Source organism: Onychostoma macrolepis, chromosome 03 (genome assembly GCF_012432095.1).
Source record: "Onychostoma macrolepis isolate SWU-2019 chromosome 03, ASM1243209v1, whole genome shotgun sequence".
NCBI classification, from domain to species: Eukaryota; Metazoa; Chordata; class Actinopteri; order Cypriniformes; family Cyprinidae; genus Onychostoma; species Onychostoma macrolepis.
Genome location: NC_081157.1, coordinates 3,819,646 through 3,833,409, shown reverse-complemented (window position 1 = coordinate 3,833,409; position 13,764 = coordinate 3,819,646).

The window sequence follows — 13,764 nt, the reverse complement described above, 5'->3', positions numbered from 1 at the left end:
ATAAGGTTTGACCCCAACTTCTTCCCGTCACCGCAGCGTGGAAGGTTAAGCTAGTTTGTCATGCATTTCTTTTTCAACACATTTACAGGTAAATCCTAGTATTTTAAATTTGCGGTTAATCATGATTAATCACAGTCCATGACTGTGATTAACACGATTCAATTTTTTAATCCATTGACAGCACTACTATTTACTAATGCTTACCTAATGATTCATAGTGTGCAGTTATTATAAAGTGTTACCAAAAAACCTAAAGCATAATTTAATTTGTATCTTTGTTCTATTTATTTACGGAGTGTCTATTTACATTAAGTGCAAATAGCCCGCCTTGTTGGCAGAGGCTATTTACACTAACTCCGCCCACCAATGTGTGATTGGGATAGTCAACACTGAAAAAAGACGCTCATTTAACATCTGTATCCTGATCTCACAGAATTCCGTGTAATGTTCACGGACTTAATTAACCTCCGAATCTGTGGTGGCATCACGGAATCGCCGAAAATTCCGTGATGGGCTCACAGAAAAAATTCCGTGATGGGCTCACAGAAGTGATACCAATGTAAGTCAGTGACAGGCATCAGCCGTGCTCCACGCACGGAAACCCTTAGCATCAATATGCCGACGCGATACTGGGAAATTTATCGTCATCATTATTGTTCAGAACTGGGTAGGTTTAGGGTAGGGGTGGGGTCAGGTACTCCAGTGAAAGTATAACTGCATCGGAGTCACTCTTTTTACATGGTCCGATGCAGCGCTGGTGTTGAACCAGTGAATCCGTGCATGGACCACGGCTGATGCCTTCTGTGAGCCCATCACGGAATTTTTTCTGTGAGCACATCACGGAATTTTCTGCGATTCCGTGATGCCACCACAGATTCGGGGTTAATTAAGTCCTTGAACATTACACGGAATTCTGTGAGATCATGTTGTCTGTATCAGTGGCATAGATGGTAAGGCCTGTGCTTTTTAACGCGATTGACCTGAGTTCGAACCCGCCTTTTGCCGAACTTTTTTTCTCCCTTTTCAAATCTCATATCACATCGGAAAGGTATTTATTTTCAATAAAAATTTGAAAATAATCAAAAATTTGAAAATAAAGTATCGGGTAGGGTTAGGGTAGGTGTAGGGAGGGCTTTATTGTCCCAGTAAGGTGGCATCCATTTAATAATTAGAATTAAAACTATAATTTACACTCAATACGTTATTATTGCGTACTGTTTTATAATGTACTACAATACTGAGGTGCAGATAATTGCCACTATTTGCAATAAGTAGTATAAATAGCAGAAAATCTTGCTATTTTAATAGTGTGCGGTAAATAGAATATATAACTATTTGCACTTAGTGTAAATAGCATATCGTTAAAAAATACTGCTATTTTCACTTAGTGTTAATAGAATCCATTGCTATTTGCACAGTGTAAATATGATATAAATGCTATTTACACTTAGTTCAAATAGCCGCTGCCATTTATTTATTTGTACTATTACTTGTAATTTGTTCATTTGTTCTTATTTACTGACTGTTTACTTGTCTTTAATGATGTTTATATTTTAATGAACTTTATATTTCTTAGGCTAGTAGTTTTTGCTGTGGTATCGAAATTGAAATCAAAAATTTTAAAACTGAATCGCTATCAAAAAATTTGGTGTCATATAAGTTTCTAAATTTAATTTAGAATGGAAAAGTGTATGTGGCCATTAAAAAACACATTTTTTCCAGGGGTTTACGCATGTGCAAATAACAGCATAAACAACAGACCCAACCTGTCCTCCAACCAATACGCCCGTATAGGTCGTTTGTCCAAATCCCTGAAATACGACCCATCAGAGCGTATACTACAACTGCGCTCCTATTGGAAACAGGACATTTTCATGTGAATGTTTTGTACTCTTTTATCTGGATTATAATTTGGATTTCGTGTAGCTCAGTTGGTTTGAGCATTGCGTTATAAGACGATATGTAATCATGTAATCATGTGATCATGCGATCATGGGTTCGATCCCAGAGAACGCACACGCTCATAAAATGATTTTGATTTTGCATGATTTCTGTAAGGGGTAGGTTTAGGTTTAGGGGTAGGGTTAGGTGTGGTCATTCTTACGAATTAGCCACCTAGTAAAATATGTACGAATTACCATGAGATCGGTGTAAAAAGTCCACACATTGCATTTAAATAAACACGCATTTTGATTGGTAATGACAGTCATGTGTCAATTCATGATGACAGACGCAACACAACACTGTCATTATTTTTACGCGTGCTAGAGGGCACTTAACTTTAAAACATAAATATAGGTCGTAAAAAGACACTTGCACAAACAACCTATAGGGTCGTTTTTTGTTGGAGGACAGGCTCAACAGACCATGAGGGTTCACACATCGTCACAACACGCACCTGCAGCGCTTCTGTGAACACAGAAAAACAGAATAAAATGACATGCATAAAATGAATCAATGAAGTAGGCCAACATGAAATATCTTCTACTTTAATAACATTAACAAAAAAAAAAAAAATCTACTGTCTTCCATTTCATTTTCGGTATCGCGCCACAAGTTCAAGGAAACTGAGACGAATGCAAATGCATCTTGTTTATTTTCTTTATTTAACAGAGGCACAATTTTTTGTTTTTATTGTCAGTGTTAATTAATAAAAGTGTACCATTAACAGGGGTGTCCAAAATCCGGCCCATGGATGAATTTCAAATGGACCGCAGCTTGTCAGTTGTAGTAATTTAGCTCTTATTTCTAGCTTGTTAGGGAATCAAATGGGAATCGGATCTGAATTATTGGGTTTGATTGAACAGATTCAAAATTCTGTCTTATTCCTATCAGCGTTTCTTTTTCTGAGGTGAATTCTGTTTTATTCCTCTCAGTGCGAAGTGAACAGTAGCCGAGATGAACTTGAGGTAAAGTCTCGCTGCTTTGTTTGCTGTGATGTGGGTGTTTACATGCCTCGTGCTTCACATGGACAATTAATATCTTAGCGATCAGCGTGTGGGTGTGGTCGCATTAGATATAATGAAGGGAGATGTGAAAGACTGGACATCGCGTTGGTTTCATATGGATTACTTTATCACAGAATATTTGTTTTCAATAAGACTTGCTTAGATTAAAAGTAGACAATTCAAGCTTTCTATAGATATCTCTCTCATGTTTCTTTGTGGAATATTTGCTTAGTTTCAAGTTCATTTTAATGACGCATTTCTAAATGAAGATCACGCAGACCAAGGCGGCAGACAGCACACCCTGTTTGTTTTCTTTATTTTCCAAAAGCACAAAGCTTTGTTGTTATTGTGAGTGTACGCAAATAAAAGTAGACACTTAACAGTTTCGATTGATGTATAACACTTATTTGTGTGACCAAAATCAACAGAGTAGTTTTAGTGTCTTTTGCACTGATAAAAAAAAAAAGAGCTCGTCTCGCCGGCGAGACCGTCGACCCAGGAGAGTTAAGGTGAGAGATGAAGGAGGTGATGGAGAGCAGGGAAAAGTCGGTGAACAGCAGGTTGTAAGCAGAGTGAAATGTTTTAAAGAATTTCCATGCTGTTAAGTAAGACTGGAGGGTCCTGGGGGAGACCGCTTGAAGAATCGAATTGAGGGAAGCTTGAAGGAGAGGTCTCAGAGGATGACTTACGGGAATATCAGCTCTGAATAAGGAGGTACTGGGGTTGGGAGCAGATCCGCCTCTGGTGCCAACGTTCTGAATTTCTGGAAGGCAAAACAAGAGAGAGAGTCAGCTATTTGGTTTTTGGACCCAGGAATGTGTTTTGCAGTTATAATAAATTGGTCGCAAGCTGAAATCCAAATCAGGCGTCATAACAAGGGCATTAGCGCGGTTGAATGGGAACGGCCTTTGTTAATGCAGTGCATGGTAGCCTTGTTGTCGCAGTGGATAATGATGCTGGTGGCGGACCACTCTTTACCCCACAGAAGGGCTGCGACAACTAAAGGATATAGCTCGAATAATGCTGAGGACATTAGCGGCTGTGGTAGATCTGAAAGCTGGGGGGGGCCATGTAGATGCGAACCAGCGGCCTTGATAAAAACCTCTGAAACCGACGGAGGGGGCGGTGTCAGTAAACAATTGGATGTCGACTGGGGAAGAAATCAGGTTATTGTAAAAGAAGGATAAGCCGTTCCACTGTTTGAGAGAGGATATCCATAAGCTGAGCTCATTGTAGCATGAGTAAGTTACACAGGTTTCACACCACAAGAGCAGGAGCAGTGCGTGCCCATTGTGCTTTCATACTGGTAGCATTTGTCGCGTGCAGCTGAACCGCGGCTTGTAGGCTACTGCAGTATCGTCATTTCTGTCGTATTTTCCAGCGTTCTCCTCCGAACACTGTGTGCCATGTGCTTTGATGTATGATATGGCCAGCATACTCTGTGATGCGACGGTGCGACCATGTCCCCCTCCCCTCCCCCCCACACACATATGTAAATAACATGCTATATATAGGTAGTTTACACGATAAACTTGAGCCAAGTTTTCAAGATGTGGATACGAAAAAATGACCGACCCTGTCATGGAAAATTATGGCTGACCCTTCTCACATTTTGTATGAGGAATATTCATTTTTGCCATCTAACAGAAGACTTAGAGTTGCATATGCTAGATTGAATTGGCTATTTTAGGTAAATCTTTTGTGTATCAGTCTGTAAAATTAATAAATCAGAATTGGGGGTTCAAATAGGCCTCTCGGCTCTGGAAAATAGAAAGGTCTCACTATTCTAATGCACTGTAGCCATGTGTTTATGTATATACTGTTGTTTTTTGTATTAAGGTGCATCTATTGTATTGTTTGTTTAGTAATTATCGATGTGAATTGATGTGAGAAATTTTGGAAAGAATTCCAACAATAAAGTGTAATTGGATTGAATAATTGAATTGAAAAAAAGTAATATTAAAGCTAACAAATGCCTCTAGTTTTATTAATTTAACAGACCTTTGAAGTTTGTGCAAAAACTCGTGGAAGTGATGTGTTTTCGTGCATTTTATTTTTTCATATGGTGATTGTGAAACATTTAAACGGGTGGTTTACTGCAATTTCACTTTTTTCATTTTAAATAGTGTGTAATGTTGCTGTTGGTGCATGAACAGTATCTGCAAAGTTGCTGCACTTCAACTGAAAGTTCAACGTAAGCGGAGATATCGTCTTTTAAAAATCAGGAAGTTTAATGCCTACAAATACTTCCCAGGTTGCATACGTAACAAACCCATAAATTTACATCAACCCCTCCCTCCGGAACATGCAAAAAAGGGGGCAAGGCCATGTTCTGCGGCTTTGTCGAAGAGGAGGAGTTATAGTGGAGAGTTGTATCCATGCCAGAGTCCTGCACGCGGGCGGGTACCCGACGGGTGAACCGCAAAAATTGACGTAACGGGTGGAATAATATTGACGTGTCGGGTGCGGTGCGGGTGCGGGTCGGACTGGTGACAGGCACGGGCGGGTTGCGGGTACAATTATAACCAAGACTATTTCGACTTAATCCAGTACACGCTGATAAGCAGCTCCTTTCTTTCAAATTGTCCCGTGCTTGTGTTCGCGCGCTCTGTCTGAAGACCTGGCTTCTACACTGCCCTACAAAGCAAAAAGGCAGTAACTGCATTTTTGGTCAAAAATGAGTTATTATCATTTTCATGACATTCAAGGCATCCTTTGTTATGTGACAAAACATCTTATCTCAAATGTGTGTCGTTTTGGAGAAAAATGGTAGTCGTTTGTACAGTAACTGCAAAAAGCCCTAGTGAAACAAAGCATGAGTACAGTAACATCCATTACTGTATTCTTGTTATGTTTTAACTGACAAAAAATAACCGTGTTGCTGCGCAGTGAAGTTACTGTTGCCATGGTGAACACACACAGCTGATTTCGCGGCATCCTCACGGGACGGTTTTAACATTTGCGATTTCACCCTTCTAACTTCACACAAATTTTGTTTGAGATGGCACAAAGCCGGGGAAAGAAGATGGTCGAACTGGCGTTGAAAAGAAAATACCCGGAGAATGGTAAGTAACAGTGACAGATTAAACATTTAGAGGCTATCACAATATAAACACCTGTCAGCCGCCAGGGCGGGACTTCCTCTCAGAGGTCCATTCAGATAGCATTATGCTAATTGACAGGCGATGTTTTAAATAGCTTTGCTTACCTGCCCCTGATCCTCCCTGCTCCTAGCTGTAACTTTATCCTCTGTAACTTCTCATCATTGCCGATGCCATGTCATCATTTTGTTGTTCATGTCACAAAGTTATAATCCATAGGCTAATCATTCACGGCGTTGTTGTCCAGCAGGAGAATATAACTGTCCATAAACACAGCTATCGGTGTAACAGTTATTCTTTAACGTGACAGGTGTCTGTTCAACTTAAAACACACTCTCTTCGCGGCAGCGAAGTCATGGACCTAATTGAAGTTATTCCCTGTACAATGAAATATTATGATATACAGACATCAATATACATACAGTCGTGGCCAAAAGTTTTGAGAATGACACAAATATACATTTTCACAAAGTCTGCTGCTTCAGTGTTTTTAGATCTTTTTGACAGATGTTACTATGGTATACTAAAGTATAATTATTTGTATTTCATAAGTGTCAAAGGCTTTTATTGACAATTACATTAGGTTTATGCAAAGACTCAATGTTTGCAGTTTTGATCCTTTTTTTCAAGACCTCTGCACTCCGCCCTGGCATGCTGTCAATCAACTTCTGGGCCACATCCTGACTGATGGCAGACCATTCTTGGATAATCAATGCTTGGAGTTTGTCAGAATTTGTAGGTTTTGTTTGTCCACCCTCCTCTTGAGGATTGACCACAAATTCTCAATGGGATTAAGGTCTGGGAATTTCCTGGCCATGGACCAAAAATTTTGATGTTTTGTTCCCGAGCCACTTAGTTATCACTTTTGCCTTATGGCAAGGTGCTCCTTCATGTTGGAAAAGGCATTGTTCATCATTAAACTGTTCTTGGATGGTTGGGAGAAGTTGCTCTTGGAGAATGTTTTGTGTCATTCTCAAAACTTTTGTCTTCTAAAGTTGATTCAGCTGGGATCGAGGCACCTGCAGTGCAGAGCTTGCTCAGGAATGGCAGCAGGCAGGTGTGAGTGCATCTGCGTGCACAGTGAGGTGAGGACTTTTGGATGATGGCCTGGTGTCAAGAAGGGCAGCAAAGAAGCCACTTCTCTCCAGGAAAAACATCAGGGACAGATTGATCTTCTGCAGAAAGTATCGTGAATGGACTGCTGAGGACTGGGGCAAAGTCATATTCTCCGATGAAGCCCCTTTCCGATTGTTTGGGGCATCTGGAAAAAGGCTTGTCAGGAGAAGAAAAGGTGAGCGCTACCATCAGTCCTGTGTCATGCCAACAGTAAAGCATCCTGAGACCATTCATGTGTGGGGTTGCTTCTCATCCAAGGGAGTGGGCTCACTCACAATTCTGCCCAAAAACACAGCCATGAATAAAGAATGGTACCAAAACACCCTCCAACAGCAACTTCTTCCAACAATCCAACAACAGTTTGGTGAAGAACAATGCATTTTCCAGCACGATGGAGCACCGTGCCATAAGGCAAAAGTGATAACTAAGTGGCTCGGGGACCAGAACGTTGAAATTTTGGGTCCATGGCCTGAAACTCCCAGATCTTAATCCCATTGAGAACTTGTGGTCAATCCTCAAGAGGCGGGTGGACAAACAAAAACCCACTAATTCTGACAAACTCCAAGAAGTGATTATGAAAGAATGGGTTGCTATCAGTCAGGATTTGGCCCAGAAGTTGATTGAGAGCATGCCCAGTCGAATTGCAGAGGTCCTGAATAAGAACGGCCAACACTGCAAATACTGACTCTTTGTATAAATGTCATGTAATTGTCGATAAAAGCCTTTGAAACGTATGAAGTGCTTGTAATTATATTTCAGTACATCACAGAAACAACTGAAACAAATATCTAAAAGCAGTTTAGCAGCAAACTTTGTGAAAACTAATATTTATGTAATTCTCAAAACTTTTGGCCACGACTGTATATTGATCAGAGTGAAGATGTTGTCCTAGGTCCATATAATAATAATAATAATAATAATAATAATAATAATAATTTGTTGCAGTACACAGACAGACAGACACAGAAATATGTAGATTTACATTCATGCCACTAATTTTCTCTCTTTTTCATTTAAGATACACATGTAGGTATTCCATCAAAGAGGCAGCAAGTCCTGCCCCCCACTGAAGAAATGGAGTGGACCATCCTGGACACTTTACTGGATACCACCAGCGTGGACAGCTTATATGATGACATTACAGACCTAGGTTATGTCCCAACCCCTATGATGACACAGACTGAAGTGGAACTTGGAGACCCAGGGGAACAAGTTCAAGAGCCAGAGCCCCAGCCAGAGCCACAGCCTGATGTGGAATCACGTCGACCACCAATGAGAGAGCCATGTGGTGCCAAATGTCGAAGAAGGTGTACAGACCATATTTAAGAGGAAAGACGGAGGGAGATATGGAGTCAATACTGGGAGACGACCTACACAGAAAGACGATCATGGATGTTTTACTCAGTTACCCCAGTGCCAACCAAAAGAATAACAACCGGCCCAGAAAGTCGCCGTGGCCGCTCATTCATCTACCGGCTGCAAAACCAGAAAGGAGAGCCAAGACAGGTCTGCAAAATGTTTTTCCTGTCATCACTGGGCTACCACCCTAAAAATGACAGTCTTGTCATTTCCATGATGGGGAAGTCGAACTCCAGGCCACTGGTTCTATCCAAGGACCAGAGAGGAAAGCAGGCTGCAGTCAACAAGATGGACGTGAAGACCCTTGATGATCACATTGAGTCCTTCCATCCTTGTGTGAGCCATTACAGACGGGAGCATCGTGGCATACCACGAAACATTTGCCTCAGTGGGGAAAAAAACAAACAAAAAAACACCATCTCTGTATTGTGGCACGAGGGAATGGCTGGGCGAAGTGCAGCGGAAATTACATCAGCATACACAACTGCATTGGAGAAGGAGCGGGATGTACGCCACACCATATTCTGGGTGGACAACTGCACTGCACAGAATAAGAACTGGTGCCTTCTATCCTCACTCGTCACTCTTGTGAACAGTGACACCATTTCACAGGAGGACATCACTCTAAAGTTTTTTGAGAGGGGACACACGTTCATGAGCGCAGACAGTTTCCATCATGGTGTCGAGCAGCAAATGAGGAGCCGTCCAGGTGGTGTGGTCTACGACTTCGAGGACTTTGTGAGTGTTGTGGCAAGCTCCAACTCCAGAAAGGTGGAGGTTGTCAAATTGGAGAATGCCAATGTGCTAGATTGGAGGGATGGCCACTCCACCATCAAGGTCAAGAAAGCGCAAGCACCAAAGCTTGGGAAGATGGTGGAGATACAGGTGCGGCGTGGCTCCAGGAGCATATTTTACAAATTATCCCATACGGAGAATGAATTTATGGAATTGGACTTCCTCATGAAGAAATTCTCACTGAAGGTGCCCACTCTTTTGCGACCACAGAATAGAGGGGTTGAGGAGGTCAAGAAGAGAGACATCATCTGTAATCTTTGTCCTCTCATGCCACCAAACAGGAGGGTGTTCTGGTATTCCCTGCCTGTGAGCAATGTTGTGGAGGATGAGGAGTAATAACCATATGAAATGTGTTCATCAATTATTTGTATTATTATTATTATTATTATTATCATCATTATCATTATTTTATATATATATACAATCTATTATTAAAGGTATGTTTACTAATTTGAAATATCTGTCCCATGTATTCATTTCATTCAGTACTTTGTGTTTATAAACCTACTGAAACAGATACTGCACCATATAAAATCATCAACTTGTTTATCTTAGTTATCATCATAAGAGTTTGAAAAGCCTTAGAAACACTTAGGCAAAATGATTTTGTTTTGCTCTGTTGAATTGGAGTTTAACTTGCCTATATTGCTCCAAAGAAAAGTTGTTTTGCAGTGCTTTAACATTAATGTGATTTGTAGGTATAGCAGATACTACATTACAGATACAGAAACACCCCCAGACACACATTAATCTAATACTCACACATAATAATATGGTCCTATTCAAAATAAATTGTCCCCATTTGGGCCTTGATACAGCTTAGTTTTGATAAGCAGCCGTTTCAGCACCAGAACAGCTTCGGTGGAAAATATTGACCTAAAATGGTCAAATTAGTTTGGGTTTGGTATATCCATGTTCAGGAAAACAAATGGTTCCAATTATTTCAAATACAGTGTATCTAACACACCCAGAGCCCAAGTTGTGGCAAAATAGTTTTTGGAGAATCTGTAGTTACTGCCTTTTTCCTTGGTATGGTGCCACGTTTTTGGTAAGTAATACAAAGCAAGAATACAGTAACTGCAAAATAGGGGTAAAATATCAAATAAAATATGAGGATTGATATGTACAAAGAATAAGCTAATATAAAGTAACAAAACAGCCACATGTCCAATAATCTACCTACAACTACTTAGGCTGGATGACAGGATAACTTTAAAGTCATTTTTCTCAGTTCTGCACTCGGCGTAGTTACTGCCTTTTTGCTTTGTAGGGCAGTACAGCTGAGCACTGTAGCCAATGGACAGCTGTATTGACATTGATTGACAGCTAGCCTTTTAGACCTGTTTAAAATAGATTGGTCAAGTACGCAATAGTTTTATATTGTTTTTACACGTTGGATGTTGTGCGCGCTCTCTCTCTCAGTCTCTCTCTCGACACTGCTGCCAGTCCTACATATTTTTATGCAGCCTATAATGTTGCTTTCTCTCTCTCTGTTAGCTTGTTGGGCTGCGTGTGTTAAATGTTATTATTAATTTTTAAACGCATTAACTCAGAATGACTTGTTAATTGCTTGTTACATTAAAAATAAAATAAAGGCGTTTTGTCCGCCTTATGTAGATTTAATGCGGGTGCGGTTCGGGTCCCGGTTTTTATGTCAAACGGGTCAGGTCGGGTCCGGAATTAAATTAGTGTTGCTGTCGGATAACGGGTCGGGTATTCGGTTAACTACTGCGGGTGCGGGGCGGGTGCGGGTTTATCAAACAGGACCCGTGCAGGACTCTGATCCATGCCGTCGAAACGGTGTTATTTTCACCCAGCTGTCAGGTCTTCTGTGTTCGGGCTTCCTACAGATGCTGTAGTTCGTCAACAATAGTTAAAATTTATGTTTGATTATGTTCCTGACAATTACAATCCTAATTTAGCTCTCTGTGTTGCGCATTTTACGGAAGACAGCTTCCAGAGTCTACACAAGTTCAATGCCAGATTCACACAGAAACTATTACTAAAACATGGAGCAGTTCCAACTTTAAAACCAGAGGCAGCAGTTGTTGGGCCACAATCTGTAAGTAAGATTAGGTAATGGGCGTGAAGTTTCCGGACAATGTGCAGTACGCAGTTTAGCCAATCACAACACACCGGCCCAACTAACCAGTCTGAGCCCATTGCCTGTTTCTGAGGGAGTGGTTTCAGAGAATCAGGAAGTCAACCGGTCGTTCAAATGACAGAGGAGAAAGCGGCTTACAATAAAGGTGAACAAACGAAAACACGAAGACATGTTATATTGCACCCCATAAACACAGTCAAGCAAAGAAAAAAGGCAGTAAACCACCCCTTTAATATTTTTAATGTTAATCGGGTCAATTTTGATCAAAAACAATGCACTGTGACTTTAATTTAGCATAAGCGGTGCAGCAAAAATAGACTCAGCACCGAAACGATCGCGGCACTGCTGCTCACGCGCTGCTCCTGCTCCCGGTGTGAATGCACGCATTTGTTAACATGCACACTGAAAAAAATACGCGCTGCTCACGCTTGCGGTGTGAAACGGCGTTAGAACTATTCGATCCTCAAGTGCGTGGGCGGACGACGCAAGAGAGAAGAGATGGGAGATATATGGGCGGCCTTGCGGGATGATGCGCATCGCAAAATCGATCGTGAATTCTGTGAATGACAAGATACACGAGGCGGAATAAACTGAGAATGAAGCACGAGCAGAGGGAGGGTGAAAGGTAGCTGCCGGAGCCGCTAGCGGAGGCATGCTCGCACTTGGGAAAGCTCGGTGAGCGGAGGAAAGGGAGGGGAAGAGAGGGGGAATGGCGGGAGCTGGGGCTTGCGCTGATAGTGGCAGCATGCTCGCACTTGGGAAATCTCGGGGAGCGGAGGAAAGGGAGGGGAAGAGAGGGGGAATGGCGGGCGCCAGGGCTTGCACCGTTAACGGAGGCATGCTCATGTAGTGAGGTTTGTGCGTGTCTGAAATGTCACCGTCACTTAAATATATGGCCAATGAGGTATCGCTCTGCTATGGTATACCTGTTGTCTATGCCTCCTGGACTGCGTCATGGTCGAAAGCCCGCCCCCTTTCTTTCATTGCTGTGGAATACGGAGGTACGTGTTTTTAGCGGTGTAGCTTCACTGTTTGATCTGTGTTATTCAGTGTGACGTTGGTCCATCGAGGCTATGTGTGTGTGTGCATGTGGTGTGCTGCTTACTCCCAGGTGAGTTTTAATGCGGTGCGTTTGTGGTGCCGTGGGAAGTTTGATTTGACTACAGTTCAGTCCCTCCAGTTTTTCGCGATTCCGCGATCGCTGAATACAATGCAAAATAAACAAAATGTCGCATTTTTTTGTGATCCTGCATAATTTCGTAACTCGTAACTTCACCCCGCCTCCATTCAGATTGACGCGCCGCGCACAGCCTGGAGGAGACAGATCTCCGCTTTTTCGCAATGAAAGGTTAAATAAATAATTGATGTTTGAATAGTACAGCGTTTTCTTTACTCAAACACTATGTCTGTAAAGGCTAATGTTTTTGTGTGCTGGAAGAGCGGAGAAGAAGTAGGTTATTTGCCGTCTAGCCAATATAGCCTACTTTTGTACGTTTTAAATATCATGTGCATAAGCACTTAATTTGAGATTTTGACCAAGTTTATTAAATAACAAGAAAAACTAAGCGCCCATATAGCTACAATAAACGTTATATAACCTGTAAAAGTTGATGAAAGCATATATTGCGATGCACTTGCTGCCTCAGATAACAGTTACAGCCGTTCTAATGACACTCCATCTCCGTCATTCGCTGGTCAAAAACTTTAACTCCATTTGAACTTGAATTTCATATAATGTTAAGTGCATTAAGTGCACACTGATCAGTAAAGTCTGATACAATACCAACGCTAACGACGCAGTGTTGTTTAATTATTTAATTTTTTATATATCAATATATATATACATATATATATCAGAATTTATTAAGAGACCAAAATACCAAATGCATGAATTGGATTTACAAGCAGTATGTACAGCTACAATACTTCTTTGTTAATGTTTACATAGGTAAGGAGGAAAAAGGGTCCTAAGGTTGTTTTAAAAGTTAAAATGTTTCAGAATTGACTAAGAGACCAAAATAAACCAGCTTTATGCATTTTGTTTGTTATTTGTGAATATTGTGCATCTAACATAATACATAATCTGCACGTTTAATAAACTCCAGCTGGTTCAAAATCGCATGCGATTAATCGTGCAGCCCTATTGGGGACACTTAATTTCCAGCGATAACGTCGACTTGATTGCACAAATACTATTAGAACTGTACTGAGCTGGATGATGACATCACTGAATTCAATAATGAAATACCTTTAACTGAAAATTGAGTGTTTACTATTGTCCTTCTGCACTACCGACACACTATTTTCCTATTTGACACTGTAAAGCTGTTTTGATACAATC